At 26.7% G+C, this 14,379-nt stretch overlaps 1 protein-coding gene across 25 annotated transcripts in view; it reads left to right on the top strand.

Annotated features, from left to right (window-relative positions):
* The first annotated feature begins 677 nt into the window (after positions 1-677).
* Positions 678-14,379, top strand: part of LOC145287978 (muscleblind-like protein 1) — a 200,651-nt gene continuing 186,949 nt past the window's right edge. For 18 of the 25 annotated variants that reach the window (XR_013869248.1, XR_013869247.1, XR_013869241.1 and 15 more), the window contains exon 1: positions 687-1,392. The gene's annotated coding sequence lies outside the window, so the exon portion shown is untranslated. Of the gene's footprint in view, positions 1,393-14,379 lie in introns of all 25 variants that reach the window. The other 7 variants (XR_013869243.1, XM_080135964.1, XM_080135961.1 and 4 more) reach the window with 5 other exon arrangements.

The raw sequence follows: 14,379 nt of genomic DNA, 5'->3' as shown, positions 1-14,379 counted from the left end.
ATTAATATGAGTGAAGAATTGATTAAAAGTACAAAAGTTATATGAATACTAGTAAAGAATTGATTAAAAGTACAAACGTTAATACGAGTGAAGGATTGATACAAAGTACAAAAGTTAACATTAGTGGAGATCTGATTAAAATTACAAAAGTTATGTGAATACGAGTGAAGAAAGATTAAAAGTACGAACGTTAATATAAGTGAAGAATTATGAAAAGTACAAAGGTTATATGAGTTAGATTAATGTTATATTTTTACATTTCAATTTTACCAGCATAATCTAAGTTGTAAAATGTCTCCAGCTTTTACCCACAGAAACGTACTTTACTTTAATAATTTGAAAACGTACGATTACTTTTGCATTTTCTTCTTTTTTTTTTTTAAACGATACCAAGAAAACCAGCTTACTTTTAAAATATTATTCAATTAATGAATCCAACTTTAAGGGGAATAATAGTGACCCCCTCCCCTAGAAAACAACCCTGGACGCTGGTAGATTTTCTATTTTTATTCTAAACAAAGAAATTGAAAAAGTTAAATAAAACCGTACGTAAAAACAAACAAACAAACACCTATTGTTGCTTTATAGTTTGATGAACTAAGCTATCCTGCATGGCGGAGAGAAGAGGAATAGCTTTCTTTTCTGAAAAGCTTTTTTAGTCAGAACGAATGTGACTCATACTGACCAGTTGAGCCTCGTGCATACAGTTGCGTTAAAATAACGTTTATCTTTAATTCAGTGACTTTCTCCGTTTTGTCAGAGTACGCGAATGCGCGTGTGTGCAAGTGCGCGGCGACGGCGGTGTTTCCTGTGTGTGTGTGTGTGTGTGTGTGTAGGCATGCGGGTGTGCTGTATCTAAAATCGTGACTCAGAAACCGTGAGCAACAACTTGCTATTGTGATGATCTGCGCGATTCACGTTATTCTTCTTCTTCAACCCAGCTAGCCTACTAGTTTACACTGCGGTAGTGGTTGCTGTCCCTGGTGCAGTAAAGGAAAAAAAGAAAGAGAGAGAGAGAGAGAGAGAGAGAGAGAGAGAGAGAGAGAGAGAGAGAGAGAGAGTGTGTGTTCTGCGTAAGTGAAGAAAGCGATTGTTGAACACAACAAAAAAGAGAAAAGCCGACTTCGTCTACTGCGCCCCTTCCGACACCAGCTGCGTGTTAGTGTGTCTGTCCTCTTCCTCGTCAAATGTCTGGGAAGGAACACCACTTCCCACAAGGCATTCACTGTTGACTAGTTTCACTTCTTCTTTCATTCCATCTTTATTTTTTAAACATATTTATTCTTCCCTCTTTACAACCCAACAACAAACACTTCCACTACAACTATCCACCGGCGGATCAAGCAAGCACCTACTGTTGATTTAAATATACGAAACACACTTTCTCCAAAGGTAAGTCATTTCACACACGGCGACACGGACGACGCATTGTACATGGTTTCTTTGAAAGCACATATCAATTGTAGTTTTCATTTCCGTTTTATCTAGGAAAAAACATCCTCTCCAAATCTTCTGATCTCAGTTTTAGTGTTAATAATTAAATTATGAATCACAAACATATTCCACATTTCTCTGTCCGTTGGCCCAACTTGAAATTACATTTTTTCAATAGCAATCTGAAATATAAACTCGACATTATTACGTGATGAAAACCACTCGCATGTCTTACAAAACACGTTTTCATTTTAAAATTAAAACTATATATATATATATATATATATATATATATATATATATATATATATATAAAATGGAGTTAATATCATTTTACTTTTTCTTCATTTTTGCCTTCTTTTATAGAAAATAAAATATAATGTCTGTTATTTTTGTAAAATTAAAAGAAGACTTTGCAAGGGGATATAGTTGTCTTTATAAAATTATATTGCAAAACTTCGCTTGCATTTTGTAAATTGTGGTTAAAACATATTTAAAATCGTTTTATATGGCTTAAAACTCAAATTTAATTTATTAGAGAAACATTTTTGTGATAAAAAAGTATAAATAAACGATTATTGCAAATTCCAATTCTTGGGAAAGAAAATGTGGAAATTTCAATCTTTTTTTTTTTTAATTTATTCCAAGTTTTTATTTCTGTAAAAAAAAACACAAAAAACAAAAAACAAAAAACAAATGAAAAACAAAAACAAAAAACAAAACCGACGCCAATCTAATAGTTGTAAATAATAATCACGCAATAAATGATCAACAAGTTATTACAATCTGCAACAAATCACGCACAGGATTTGAGCGCATATGGCTGATTTTTTTTTTAGTGATTATTGGAAGAAACCTCACAACTCGTTTGTTTAAATTTAGAGTATGCTTTAATTTGATTTTCTAACAAATTATCCAAGCAAATTAAAACATTTTTTTTGTCATGAACACTTTAACGAAACAAAATAATTACGAGGTAAACGTTACTATTAACGAAATAAATTATTTAACAAGAAAATGCGGCTGTGCAATTAATCAAAAGCAATATATTTTGTTTTACCTATTCATTTGTGCCCTATTTGCGTTAAATTAAAAAATATTTAAGAGAAGTTATAAACATTTTAAGGTCATTAATTATTAGATATGAATATTAAGAGATCCGACATCTTGTTTATTGTAAGGTATCGGACCGGACCTCTTATTACTTTACTCATAACCAATAACTACAAAACTTAAAATGCTTATATTTTTTATTTTTTTAAAACTCAAATAGATCAGAAATGAGTCGGCAAATCAAAGCAAATTGTTTTAGACTAATTTCCGTTAAACTAATTTATGTCATTTACTTAGTGTATCAACTATATACATCATAAACATTTTATAAGAATCAACTGATTGATCGTCTGTTTCCTTAACTTTTATTGTTTGAAGATATTTTTTTTTACTAATCTGACCAATTTTCAGATTCTACAAACAACATTTATTCTACTAAAATGTCAAATGTCCGTTTATTTATTTGCATCTGTAAAACGAAAAGCATTGCAAATTAAACAAATGTTTCCATATGGTAATAATTGAAATTGATGTCTTTGCAACGAACATGTGTAAACAACGCACCTGTTCATCTGATTTGAAAAAGTAAATTGCTCTAATCATTTGTAACAAATTGGTAAACTGTGATCTCATATTTCCTTTTGATTATTTGAATAGGTAATCAAACGAGTTTACAAGTTGATAAATGATCATTTTTTTAAAATTATATTCAATAAAGTAGCACTCAATGGTCTGTAAAATCATTTAAAAAAAACGTTTATATAGTTGAACGTTGAATAGTTTTCATTTTATTTGTTGAATGATTTAAGAATCTTAGAAATATAATCAGTTTTATGTTGATGAAAAATTTAAATGAATGATTGACTAAAATGAATTATCTCTGGTGATTAATCAATGTGTTTGTGTGCATTTATAGTAGTAGTAGTAGTAGTAGTAGTAGTAGTAGTAGTGGTGGTGGTGGTGGTGGTGGTAATAATAATAATAATAATAATAATAATAATAATAATAATAATAATAATAATAATAATAATAATAATCGTATATTTATTAAATAAAAGATAAAACAAGAAGATGGTTCTAAAAATTAACCCCTATATGGAATATTAATGTTAAAAAATCACAAAAACTTTATGGTGTACTTACTTGTTAGGATAAAAAAAATCTAAAATTCGCTTAAATTTATCCAATATTTTTATTACAAAAAAATAAATCAAGTTTTGTTGTACGATGTTAAAAAAATTTATTAAATTGAATTAAAATTTGAATTATATCCCTTGACCTTGAAAATGTCCAAAATGCTGGCTATAAATCTTGAATGTGATTTTTAAAAACAAAAATACTGGATTAATTTCCGTGAATTTTGATATGATGTATTTTTCTTTCTTTCTTTCTTTCTTTTTTTTTTTTTTTTATCCCAACGGCATATTTTCTTTTCAACACCAACATTCCATAGAAGGCTTAATCTTAGGAATCACCACATTTTGAATTATTTTTTATAAACCCTATAACTGACAATTTGCCCTTACACAAGTTAACACCTAGTGTGTGTGTGTGTGGGGAGGGGATAAATCCATATAATTTTTCTGTTAAGTCATTTATGCCATGGCTATTTGTTTAATGTTCTATTTTTGCATTTATAAATAAATTGTGTTGTTATTTTTGAAGTCATTAAACATTAAAAACATAGCAAATATACGGATGCAATTGTATTATTATTTACTTAATTTAAAAATATAAATTCAAATTAATTTTTACAAAATTATTAAATTAAATTTTAAATATTATTAATTTAAAAATGCGATATTTATTGATAATTATTAATGGAATCTAATTAACGCTTATTAATTTAATAAACGAAAAAACATGTTCTATTTATTAAGTTTTTGTGTTTACTCTGTAATAATATGACGTAACAGGCGAATTTCAGGTTAAATAAAGTTTTGCTGTCTTCACTGTAAAATGCCTCCTTTAATAGTATTGGGACCCGCCACCCCAAGGAAGTACATGTGAGAGAGCCTTAGAGCTCCTTTGTTGAGATGACAATAATGTAATAATGCCTAATTTGTGTGACAAAAAAACACGTGACATAATAATGAATACGCGTGATTTTATATATACAAAAAAGAAAAATCACTTATTTTGAATGAATGTTGTTTATAACATATCCTGGCACACCTGTACGACCCCCCCCCCCGCCGCCGCAAAAGGAATTATGGAAGACTTTTGTCATCCAAGGGAGATAAATGCGTCATAGCAAATTATAGGTCATGTCAGCTTGACCAAGCTTTCCTCCCTCCAAAAAACAACTAAGTTTTTTGTCCGCCACCTTTTTTCTTTGTATCATTCCACTTTCCCTATATAATCTTAATAGTTTTTTTTTAATTTTTTTAATCCGTCTACAATTAAATTCACGACTTAAAACTTTCTGAATGGCAATCTTGTTTCCTCTCTGAAATTAAAACAAAACAAAAAAAACAAAAAAAAACAAAACAAAAAACAAACATAAATTATTGTTATAGTTCGATTATTTTATTTTAATTATTGGTCGTATGTACACGACGTTGCCTAGCGGAGGGCTTAGTTGTTGTTATTGTTGTTGTTGTTGTTGTTGTTGTTGTTGTAATAATAATAATAATAATAATAATAATAATAATAATAATAATAATAATTTTAAAAATTCATTTTTTATAATAATTGTAAAAATAAGAAAGAAAGACACGAGATTTTATTTGACAACTTTATTAATACAAAAATTAGTAAAAAATATTAAAAATCAAACATCTATTTTAAAAATAAAATTGCGTGTTATTTAATTGATTATTTATTTAAAAAAGGGTTGTATTGCAATCCACAGACGTACGAAAAAGGGGTGAATTTTTTTTTTTAAATATAACAAATAAATGTTATCAAAGGCAAGATAAGTTACTCTTCTACTTATCTGGAGAAGTTTGTAATTTCGGTTTTACTCACTTTAAAACGTTTAACCGGTTCGAAAATCATACAATGAAAAGGCAAATGGCGGCGAGCTAACTGTTATATTGGGAAACCCACCCAATATATATTACTGTGACATATATTGGGTGTGTTTCTAACAGTATTTTGAATAATTTTTTAATTTTAACTCATTTTCCCAAACTTCACGTATTTGAGTTAGCTCGCCGCCATTTGTCTTCTTCACAAATATCATTAAAAACAGTAACATTTTCGAACCGATTAAACATTTTAAAGTGAGTAAAACCACTAAAAACATTTCCAGATAGGTAGAAGAGTAACTTATCTTGCCTTTTATAACATTTATTTGATATATATTTGATTTTTTGACCAATCTTTCGTACATTTGTGGATTGTAATACAAACCCATTAAAATATATTTAGACAATTGAAGAACTTGTCTCACATGTTTAGAGAGATGAACTATATTAGTTGTTAGATGCTATTAACTTCATATTAATTTGCGTCCTCACGAGGAGCACATAAAAAAAAACAAAAAACAAAAAAAATAAAATAAAAGAACAAAGCTTCAGTCAAGCAAGATGTTCTCCCCCAACCAAAGGCAGGAGACATGCCACACTAATCTCAGCCTGAGGGTCGGATAATGTTATTTCTTCATATTTTATTTCCTCATTTATCAGGCATTTTCGATCATCCATGTTTTATTTTTTTATTACCGTTTTACCTGCTTAGTTACACACGTTTCGATTAACAATCGTATTAACAATCCAGTAACTTCATCAGACATTACAGAAACCTAATGAAGTTACTGGATCGTTAATATGATTCGGTAACCAAAGCATGTGTAACTAAGCAGATAAAACGGTAATAAAAAAATAAAACATATTTGCTCTGCAATAGTATTGAGCACTTTCTTAAGGTTTTTACTAATTACCATTTATATATATATATATATATATATATATATATATATATATATATATATATATAATTTAAAGGAGATTAGAACAATAGTCTAAAGAGCTGAGTGTATTTTAATGTAACAGTGAAATTACTAGTTTAATTAAAATACAGGAAACAGAAAGTGCTCGTTGTAATTTAGATATATAATAAGCTCGATAGTTAAATGTCCTAGAGCTAATTCAATATTAAGTAATGTGATTGATAATTTAAAATTTAAAAATCAAATTATAATTAAATTAAAAATCCGTTTCATAAGAAGGAACGATAACAAAATCAATTGTATACCACAATAGAAAGCATTGTTTTCCGAAACGATCGTACAGATAATTGATTTTGTTATTGTTCCTTCTTATGAAACGGATTTTTAATTTAATTATAATTTGATTTTTAAATTTTAAATTATCAATCACATTACTTAATATATATATATATATATATATATATATATATATATATATATATATAGTTTATTTTTGTTTTGTTTTGTTTTTGTTACTTTAAATGATAGAATTTAACAATCGCACAGCTGGAAAAACAAGCAAAAACATTACATAATTCTTTAAATTGATTAGGTGGAGGAAAGCATGAAGTTTCCTTATCTTATTTTATCGGAAAAGCGATATGCACTAGCTCAAAAATTGCATATATATTTTTAAAATGACATGCGGAACATATTGAAGTTAAAGTCAATCAATATTACAAATCAAATAGAAACACACTTTTTGAATAATTAACTATTAATTGGTAAGATTTGGAGTATATATATATATATATATATATATATATATATATATATATATATATATATATATATATATATATATATATATATATAAGAGTTAAAAGTAAACAGCTGAATCTTATTATAAATGTATTTAAATTTCCTACAGGCCTTTTCAAATGAGGAGAGTTAGCCAGGTTAGCATCTGACTAAAATGGTGAGAAAGTTACAATGATTTTCGTATTTATTAGAAAAATAGGGGGGGGGGAGAGAAGAAAGAGAGGAGGAATGAAATATAGACAAAAATGAGTAAAGAAGTAGCGAAAGAAAGCCAATAGTGAGGACTGGATGGAGGAATTGAGATTATCAAGAGAGAAAAAAGAGGGACAATTTTGAAAGGAACACAGAGAATAAAAGAAAGTTCTTATATATGTGTGTGTGTGTGTGTGTGTGTGTGTGTGTGTGTGTGTGTGTGTGTGTGTGTGTGTGTGTGTGTGAAACACATGTTTTGATTCTCATGTACCCGTTGTCTCCCTGTTTATAGCCACATCTACACTATCAGAACGAAATTTCGGAAATTGTAATACTAAATTTCACATGAAAATAATGGTATCTCCGTATTCCTTGTATTTTTAAGATGGTTATATCAAAAAAATTACGAAAATTGATAAGGTAGAAAGTTATTAATTAAAGAAAGTATAGAGTAGAATTTGAAGAAAACGATCGTATTTGCTTATGTAAGACCTGGAGAGTTCAAAAGGGAGGTAATTTTCCGTTTCGATTTAAACAAGATGACTGCAATTTTTCACCTGCTAACACGATTAAAGTAGTTTTTTTTTTAATCAAGTAATATTCAGGTAATTTCAACTGCATAATTGGGAAGCTAACGTTGTAAATTATTAGAATTGACAAAAGAAAAAAAATAGTAGAAATCATTGTTTTTTTTTTTTTGTTTTTTGTTTTTTTTTTTAAAATCTGTTAACTCCATTTATCGACTACAAAACTTCGTTCTGATAATTTAGAAGCACCGTGATTTTTATATTGTAAACTGCTTCGGCATTTCCATGACTGACTCCATATACCCCCCTAGTGCATCCAATTTTCGCAAGGGAAGGTATATGGAGGCAGTCCCGAAAATTGCTGAAGGTATTTACAATATAAAAATCACTTTATTATGTTTACATTTAAAATTATGAAATTGGTCAAAATTGAAGAAATAAAACACAAGTGAAATTAAAATGAAATAGTATTTTTTTTAATGTAATTACACATGAATTCATAGTTGGTTTCTTTTGTAATAATTATATATGAAATTGTTCAAAATAAAAAAAATAAATACACAAAGAAAATAAAACATTTTTTTAATAATTAAATAGCATTTAAAATTTAAATCAATTGAATTTATTCGAAATTTAAGCAATAAGAAATACTTGTATTCAAACTTGAGAAAAATTTAATTTCTTTTGTTATATTTACTATTTAATTTTGTTTCATTTGTCAGTTCCAGTTCCCATTTTAATGCGTTAATTTTTTCGTTTTACAACGTCAACACGAAAACGAGGCTATAGACAGGGAGACAAAAGATCTATGAGAACCAATACTTTTATAAATAGTTTTTTTTTTAAGTAAATTATTTCACTAAAAGACTACTTTGTCCCCGTTGTATTTTTCGTGACATCGTGTTTCCGTTTCTCCTATTTATCGATCATGCTGGCATAAAAATAAGATTTTGAAAATAATTTAATTTTACACAGATTTATTTACCGCCCTCCTATATGTAAAACGATGTAACTGTAATTTAATTTAATATTATCATCATAACTTTTGTACCATTTAAAAGAAGCTTCAGGAACTAGTATTATCTTTAAAAATAATTTACAGCGTATGAAAATAATGAAAATACGAGAACAAAATCGTGTTTACATTATCGACGCTTTAAAACAACGTCCTATGTAGTGATCATTTCAAAGATAAACACACCCGTGTCTAAAAAATCTAGCAAACATCAACTAATGATCAGATGTTCTTGAAATTTTCAATTCGTATACAAATTACAATAACCTTATATTTTAAAAGCAGTTTTCGTAAAATATGTGGGGGAAAGTTTTTTTGGGCATACTTAGCCCCCCCCCCCTATTTCCTGTTATGAAAACTAAACAAAATAAATTTAGGTCCATAAAAATTGCAACATTTTATAAAGCTGAAAAATTTAAATAATTAAAAAATAGTTATTATATATATATATATATATATATATATATATATATATATATATATATATATATATATATATATATATAAAATAAAAATAAAAATAAAAATACCAACGGTGGTTGACGTTATGTTCTGAGAAAAATAGAAAAACCGAATGAAATTATTAAAATAATCAACGTTTCGTCCCTATTTCAGAGGACATCTTCAGGATATTGAAGTAAAAATGCAAGAAAAAAAAAAGGTCATAGACCATACGAAAAAAAGAACGTATGGTCTATGACTTTTTTTTTCTTGCATTTTTACTTCAATATCCTGAAGATGTCCTCTGAAATAGGGACGAAACGTTATTTTAATAATTTCATTCGGTTTTTCTATTTTTCTCAATATATATATATATATATATATATAGTAATTTATAAAATATATAATAAATTACTAACTAGCTCTACCTACGTATTGAGCACTTTTGAAGTAAATACTTAAAGTTTACGCATAAATCTATACTTTCGTATACTAATTTTATGTGAGTAAATGAAGTAGTTATATATATATATATATATATATATATATATATATATATATATATATATATATATAAGCAAACAGTTAATAAAATATGAGCAAACAGTTAATAAATATCTGGCTGAGATAATTTTATAAATATTAATTCTTTAATATTTATAATTTACTTTAATTTTACCATCTTGGATCATTTTGGTAATTTCAATTGTAATTTTCATTTTATATATATATATATATATATATATATATATATATATATATATATATATATATATATATATATATATATATTTATATATATATATATATATATAAAGGTGTATGTCTGTCTGTCTTTATATTTTCAAAGTTTATCTATTCTGAAACTCAAAGTTGCAGAGCGGCGCACTAGGGGCCTCAAATGATTGGATTTTTTTATGGACCGTTCTTTTATGGGTCTTTAGCCACTTAAAATAGTTTTTAAGGGGCCAAAAAATGGGTCAAAATTGAAAAAATCGTTTTACATTTTGAATATTCATCTTAGTTTATTTTTTAATTTTTAATCAGTTCATATGCTTGTCACGTTGGTACAGTGGTAACGTCACCAGCTTTGAATGCTACAGTTTTGCTTTCGATTTCGATTCTAGCTGATGGCACCGAAATACTTTTTCTTTTCCTTTTGTAATCACAAATCTATAATACGATCTACGAAATCTGGACAAATTAATGTATTATATTTAAGCGTATTTTACAACCGGGCAAAGCCGAGGGTTCTCCGCTTGTATTATATATATATATATACCCAAATTTTATCATTTTTATTGATTTTTTTAACATAATTTTTATAGATTTTTTTAACATAATAATATTGATTTTATGTTGACTTTTTATTTACAACTCCAATATATATATATATATATATATATATATATATATATATATATATATATATATATATATTGTATTGGTTGTAATTATTTGTTTGTTCAAAACAAAATATATAAGTGTGTCCACCAAAAGAGTGCTCAATGTTTAGACAGAGCCAAAATAAGTGAATTTAGTTTACAAACAAATGGCTACACATAAGCATACATGTTTCAGCAAAAACCCAGTACGGGAATCGCTTCGTCAGTCCAAGGACAAGCAGAGATGTCCTTGGCCTGACGAAGCGATTCCCATACTGGGTTTTCGCTGAAACATGTATGTTTATGTGTAGCCATTTGTTTGTAAACTAAATTCACTTATATATATATATATATATATATATATATATATATATATATATATAAAAACCCATTACTTATTTACTTAGCTTGGAGTTGTAAATAAAAAAAAGTCGACATAAAATCAATATTATTATTTTAAAAAAATCAACATTTTTTTCCTAATAATATATACTATAATTAGTTAAATTCAACAAAAAAAAAGCAAAATTCTAAAAAATAATTAATTTTTAAAAGAATTAAATAGAATAAAATTCCAATATTTTGCGATATTAAGTTTTAAACATAGATTTTTGAGTAAGGTTTTCTAATTTAAAAAATTATTTTCATATAATATAAAAAATGATTATTGGGAAGTATAAAATAGCAAAGTACAACATGAAATTATTGTTAAAAGATGTTTATTTCTGAGAGAGAGGGGGTTGAAACTTGGTTTAAGCGCCTTGCTTCAAAAATATGTACGGAGGTCTATAATTAATAAAATTAACATAAACAATAGCAAAAAAAAAAAAAAAAAAAAAAAAAATCTGCTGCTTCCATGATTCAATTAAAGCATCTAGCATCATCTGTAAAAAGTTTGTACACTTATGAGATAGACACAAAATGATGACGTCACTAATAGTGCGTAAAATGTTGGTGATTTTACACAACGATTTGGATATCCCTAAAGTTTTAGTATGTCATAATCTCCAAAAAAAAGAAAAAAAAAAAAAAAAAAAAAAAACTATAAACACTTTTTGAGCTAGTGCATACTGTCTTTTCGGAAAATATAACTATGAAACCAAAATTTTAAATTCTGTTTAAAACATATTTTATCCCCTATCCTTAATTGGTCTCCTACTCTTAAGTGTATTTATCTTATTTTTACATTTTTATCACCAAGTTTTTAAGAATGTTTACACAAAAGTCTTTTTACTAAGAGAAAAAACAAAAAAATATCGGAAGCAGAATATGGATACAGCATAGGTTACGTAAATCGCCGGAAAGTGTCAGACGAAATTTTATGATTATTATTTTTTTTTTTTGGGGGGGGGGGTAGAAACGCTGGTCCAGCTGACTACAATATGGTTGTCTTCAAGTTCAATGTAAACAAGTTCTTGATAAGCCGTTCCCCTTAAGTCAACAAATTTACTGAATTTCCATTACTGACAATTACTATACTGTCCAATTGACTACTCTACACTCTTTAACCCTTATGCTCGAGTGGCCACTGGGCCTTGATAAGTGGTGATGCCTACGTAAAAAAAAAAAAACGCTAGCCAAAGCTAAAAAATAAGAAAAAACAAAAAAAACAAAACACGATAGAAGATAGAAGTGAAGCCATTCTATTGTAATTTCAATGAAAAAATAAGTTTTTATTGTTATGAAGAAAATACAATAAAAAATTAATGGAAAACGTTTAAAGAAACATTAAAAATCAAGGGAAAAATGTTCAATCTCTTTTGTAAACATGTTACATATAAGTATATTTTGATGCTATCATGAAATGCAGATCTCTGAATAAAAATCTTGTTAACATTAGACTCAAAAACAAATATGTCCATTCATGTTTCCCATATTTTCTTTAATTCAAAGTAGTTTTTTTCTTTTCGGATTTATTTAAATGAGATAAACCATGTTACATTTTATTTTTCATAAATATTCATGGAGGAAAAATAACCTGGTTGTTGTCTAATATTTCTACACAGTATAATATTACTGTGAACACCATTTTTATTAAAACAGTGTGCTTTCAAATTATCAATATTACTTTATTATTGGAAAAAAAGTACAAAATATCGTTATTTTATTACAAGACTTGGTATTGTTTAATATAACAAAAATTTAATATTTTATAATTAAATGCTGCAGACAAATGTGCTGAAATTTTATAACACATACCATAATAAGTAATTCATAAAAAGGATGTTTGTTAATTTCAAGTAAATCCTTTGATAAAATGTGAATTTTAAAAATAGACCTGTCCATATAATAAAAAAAATATACAATAATAGATATTAGAAAATTATTTGTGATATCAAAATTATATATTTCCTAAAGTTTTCTATCAAAATTATTTTAATTCTTTTTAACGACCATGCCTGTAATTTTATTTCAATTATTAATTAAATAATTACCACTTATATTGTCTAATATTTAATTTAATTTAATAATTAATATAGTTCATTAGTCATTTATTAGAAAAATGTTAATACATTTGTGGAGATTAATTCTGATTTATGCACAACTATTGCATTCAGAATATAAAAAAAAAAAAAAAATGATTCTTACAACAGTTGCACCAAACGAGAGAATCCAGTTTCAAACCTCAGAAGTGGTTTTAGAAATTATGTAAGCAACAAAGATAATCCGCCATTTTTTTTTTAATCACTTCAACATTTTATTCAATATTTTGATGCTTTGGATGAATAATTAAGACAAAAATGTTTTCTCAGTTAATTACTTTATTAAATATATGTAAAGTTTGTTTTTAAATATATTTTATTAAACACGTTTGTGTGTTTGTTTGAAACATTTAACTAAAGATAATTTTGCTAAATCCTTGTTATATTAAATAATATAAACTTTTGTAATACAACTAATCATAAACATTTTCGTTTTACAATAAACTTACATGTGTGAAATTTATTTAAAACTAGTAGGGCTACAAAAATAATATTAAGTCATCCATTTTGAAATAGTAATCAAAAAAAAAAAATCTTTCAATTTTCGTATAAACCACAAAAACGTAAAACATAAATTACTAATACTTATGACAGGGTAGGGTTTTCAAATAGTTTCGTCTAAACAAGTTTCTTATTTTATTTTTGCAATTTTGCCAAACGTTATAATTCTATGTAACCGTTTGTATAATTATGAAATTGTTTTGAAACGTTTAGCAATATTGCCACATTCCTTTGCTGGTTTCTTCCACAGAACCCTATTTAGGAAATGCTGTTCTTGGCACCAGCTAGACTATTTGAACACAAGGTTACAAGAATTATATTTATTTTTAATTCTTCTTGTTTGCAGAAATACTTATGAGAGTTACGCATTTATTTACAGAATTTTTATGAATAAAAGGAACATTTAAAACCTTGATTTTACTACCTTTTTTGCATTCTTTATAAATTTTAATGTAAAATAATCATTTAAAATATTTTTAGTTCTTAACTAATTAATAATTAGTTAAACCAACAACACTTTTTAGTATAGAAAATTTTGGCCTAAGAAGTGAGAGTTACCATAAAAGTATAAACCGACAGAAAATGTTTCCAAATCATAGCAAATAGGTGAATATCAAGTACATTGGCGAAATAGATATTTTGATGACACGTT

This window comes from Euprymna scolopes, chromosome 11 (genome assembly GCF_053919585.1).
Source record: "Euprymna scolopes isolate OS-2025 chromosome 11, ASM5391958v1, whole genome shotgun sequence".
Lineage (NCBI taxonomy): Eukaryota > Metazoa > Mollusca > Cephalopoda > Sepiida > Sepiolidae > Euprymna > Euprymna scolopes.
This window is presented reverse-complemented; position numbering and strand designations above follow the sequence as displayed.